At 48.5% G+C, this 4154-nt stretch overlaps 1 long non-coding RNA gene across 1 annotated transcript in view; it reads left to right on the top strand.

Moving 5' to 3' along the window:
* Nucleotides 1-745: 745 nt before the first annotated feature.
* Nucleotides 746-4154, top strand: part of LOC116811973 (uncharacterized) — a 25402-nt gene continuing 21993 nt past the window's right edge. Inside the window, exons 1-2 of the long non-coding RNA XR_004370558.1 lie at nucleotides 746-849; nucleotides 945-1069. This is a non-coding gene — a long non-coding RNA (uncharacterized LOC116811973). The remainder of the gene's footprint in view (nucleotides 850-944; nucleotides 1070-4154) is intronic.

The following is a 4154-nucleotide window of genomic DNA, read 5'->3' as shown; positions in this document are numbered from 1 at the left end:
AATAGCCAAATTGCCACGTTTTCCCAGAAGCAACCTTAACTTGGGCCACTTGGGCGGGTATAGGTCAATATGGGAAAGTTGTTTCAGTGTCCTCTCATTATTCTACCAAACCACTGACAGGCAAAAACCCAACCAACTCGATGTATCAAATTTACTATCCACTGTTTTTGTGCATGATTTCTAATCCAGTTAATTCAAAACCACAAATAACTGATGGTTAATTTTAGTCAAGAGGTTATCTACTACCTTTAAGTAGTTGCCTAAAATACGGAACAGTTCAATTAGAATATAGGCCAGACCAAGGAGGATGAACAGAGCCTTACTTTTTAACACTATCTTGTGGGATTTAGCTTCAAATCTAGTATTCAGGGACAAAATGGGGCATGAGTAAAAGGATGACTTCCCTAGAAAATAATTAGTAAGATGTTTTTTAAATTTAGAAAAACCATGAGATTGAAGAACAGAGGAGATATATGTCCCAACTCACATATATTTCAATCCCTTATTTTAAAAACAGCTCCTGTTTTTGTTTTGGATAAAAGCTGAGCACCAAATTCCCTTTCTGGTCCCCTCATCCAAAATCCTAGTAGACTTCCTTGATTAGAAGCTAGTTCACACTCCTCCCCACATTTTTTTTTCAAACGTAGAGGTGGTTTTTGGAATATGGGCCTCAACCATTACATTCCAGCTTTAAAGTAAAAAGACGTCATGTGACCATCAAAGACTTGGGGCACGTGATTCCAATTGGTATGTGTGGGGCTCCAGCCACTTAGCTGGAATTCACCATGAACTGCATCTCGAGGATCAAATTTAGGCTCCCCAGTCCATTGTGACATCCAGCAAAGTAGAGTAAGTGCTTGCCCCTCAATGGTTTTTACTTTTCCCTACATTTTCTACCTACTGTTAGCCAGGCTCCCTTCCCTCCTCCCAATCCCTCTTAACAGGCCGGGCGCCCCCAGCATCCCGTCTGTCTGACGCTAAATGGCGAGGCCCTCCAACCCACTTAGCTCCAAGCTCAACCTTATGCAAAAGTTCAACCTTCTGCACCACTAGATATAGTGCAGCTCAGGTGAGAGGCAAGGAGCATCGCATAAGGCTAGAGTCAGATGCAATTAACCCCCACTCCACCTCCCGGGCTGGGATCATCTTACGTCCCGGAGCCCGGCGGTCGGAACCGCCAGCACACTGGAGCAGCGACGGCGGCAGCAACTTTGGGACTGGCGAGAAGCCAGGGCGGGGGTGGTCGGCGTCCCCGGGCCTCTCATTAGAGCGCTTAAGTACTGCGGGTGGAGAAAAGTAAACACAGGCAAGTGCAGCTGTGCGGGAAAAGGGCGGCGGGGGGGGTGGAATATTACCTCCCTCCCGTCGCCCCTTCGCCTCTCCCTCTCCAAGAGTCGGGAGAGGTCCGCAACTGCCGCCGCCCCGACTGTGCGCCCGGGGCCGCAGAGTCAAAGGAGCTGAAAAAAGGACAGGGGGTGTGGGGCCGGGGGAGAATGGAAAGGTACTGCCCTACTAGCCCACAGATGTTCTCCTACTGAAAGGAAAAAAAAGTGCTTACTCATAGGGAGACTAGGTGCGATCGCGACGCCCTCGCTAAGGACAAGGGAGGGAAGCAGTCAGAAGGCAGGCAACCCAAACCTCGTGCCTTCCCTCGGCCACGGCCCCCCCTCTCCAGAGCCCCAGGGTCGGCTTAAGCCAGCCAGGTCACCCGAGGCGGGCGTGTGGGGGCTGGAGGAGTAGCAGGCTGCTGGCTCCGGGATTTCCTGAGTCCGGGCGGGAGGGAAGGGGGGATGGCAGTAGCTGGAGAAGGACGACAGAGGGAAGTTGTGCGCTCCCTTTCCACTTCGGGGCCGTAGCCGCGGAGGGGAATCAGGGCAAGGGCTGGCGTCTAGGACTCCAGCCCAAGACTGGCAACAAGTTAAGAGCAACTGGTAAGAAAACACCACTTAATACAGTGAAGAGCAGAAAACGTGTTTGCGGTGGATGCTGGTAGGGAAGCTCCCCGTCACTCACACCCATTTCGGTTGCGACCGATCGCCCGGGCGCCCGAGGGCTCCAACTGAAATTTCTCCGACCTCCCTCTCCCCCAACCCCCGCCCCACGGTGCGCGGCACGTTCCTGCTGAGCTTAACCGAGATGCTCTCCCCGGAACCCACTCCTGCCCACGCCCAGGAAACCCGCTCCCCTAGTGCCCGCCGGCGCCTACAAAGCACTTACGTGAAGTCGCAGAGTCCTGGGTCTGGCCCGACTGCCGCCGACCAACGCACTCAGACAACTTCTGCACCTCGGAATCTTTGCGGCTGTGGCTCTAAAGCCAGCGCTCCCTCCCCTCCTGCCAGCCCCCTCCGCCCCTCGGCCGCCGCCATTGGCTCGGGTGGTGCTAGCAGTCGGCCTGGGAACCAGTAAGGGGATTGGGCCACGAGCCTGTCACATCAACTGGGTGGAGATCCAGGAAAATAGGCACGGGGATGGGCACCCAGGAGGGATAGGGACTGCAACTCTGCAGCAGGGAGAAGAGAATGGTCCCCAGCGCCTGAGTCTCCCCTTCCTACTTGGGCTAAGAAGAAGTTAGAAGTCCAACGTGCCTGGCTCGGAGTACACATTCACAAAATCTTGTGGGATTAGTAAAAAGATGAAAAAGTTGGGAACAAGAATTTGAATGCCACCTGTATAAATCTATGGGGGAGGGGTACAGTTTCTCCCAGAATCGTGAGAAGAATAACGGCATGTTGGGGAACATTCCTAATTACATCTGCAACAATCAGTCCAGGTGCCAAAGGGCGCAGAGGGAAACATCAGCAATCATTCCTTTCCTTAAGAAGTCAAGGGAGAAGAATATGGGCAGCGCAGGGCCCTCAAGCTTTTGGCCTCATGCCAAGTAAATTGTTAGCCCACATCACCTGTCTGGTATGTTTGCCCATGCGGAGAGGGGTGAGAGGAGGTGGTTGGAAGTACCTTGGTTCCACTCTTTTGACCGGAAATGGGTATCAATTCTCATCAGTCTCCTTTCACCAGAGAAAACTTGGAGACATGTTACTGCTCCCCAGACTGCCATTTCTTCTCCTTCTCTGCCCAGGAGACGGCTTCCACGTCATAGCTGACCTCTTTCATTAATACACGTGGAGGTTATCTGCATTCCAAACCTATGGCTCATCGTAGATCCAAAATCAACTCAGAGAGCCAGAGTTTGAGGGATTTTGCAGGGTCAAGTCAAGAGACTGACTTGTGGGATAGCTGTAGAAGAAAAAGTCTAAGCCCTTTCCTGTTCCAGTCGTAACCATTTTGTTCAGGAAATGTGTGCTTGGAAAGTTCTGTCAACATTTAAAATTAGTTCAATTAAGTCGCATTTTACATATACTAGGAAAAAATGCTGAGAGGCTTTAAAATTGAATGTTCTTGAAAAGGAACCCCTATTTCATCTGCCATTATGAATTTCCTTAGAGAAATTAATCTGTAGTGAGTGCCAAGGCTTCTTAAAAGGGAAGAACTTGGGGAGTTCATATATTGCCTAAAGGCTAGACTAGCAGATGACTTGGCACTAGGAAAAAGCCTTGTTAAATATTAATTAATGATTAACCAACTGGAAGAACTTATGAAAGGCACAGGAAGGTGAAAAAGAAATGAGAGGGCAATCATGCTTTCACAAACATTGAATTTCTGTTATCGGAGATTTTCTACTGGTTCAGGTTTGGGTCAGCACAAAAATACTGATTTAAACATGTTGGCGTTGGATTGAACATGGAGTCATTGCGTTGCCACACACATTTACAGTAAGCTCCCAAATGAGATTTCTAGCATTCAGTAATTGGCCCAAGGTTTGGTGTGACTTCTGGAATTCTTTACAAAAAATTTTTAGATACAGGAAATAGGCTCCTTCAGTTTTCTACCTTTTATGGTGTCTGTCAGTCACCGCTGAAGAGCTTCCACCTGCTCTTAAACTTAAAATTATAGACTGAGCAATAGCATGAAGGGACTCTGTAAGCTAAATTTTCCAGTGCAGATATATTTGTCTCAATTACGTTGTATTCAATTTTAGTTTATTTTTCAAATTCTAGAATTTAAAGTAAAAATATTAAGAATCCTATGTATATGCTATTTACAGTTCCTGTTTTGTTTTTTTTTTTTTTTGGAATTAACAGTCTTTATTGGGCTCA

This window comes from Hylobates moloch, unplaced genomic scaffold, assembly GCF_009828535.3.
Source record: "Hylobates moloch isolate HMO894 unplaced genomic scaffold, HMol_V3 SCAFFOLD_7, whole genome shotgun sequence".
NCBI classification, from domain to species: domain Eukaryota; kingdom Metazoa; phylum Chordata; class Mammalia; order Primates; family Hylobatidae; genus Hylobates; species Hylobates moloch.
Note: the sequence above shows the minus strand (reverse complement) of the source record. Positions and strands in the feature narration are given on the sequence as shown.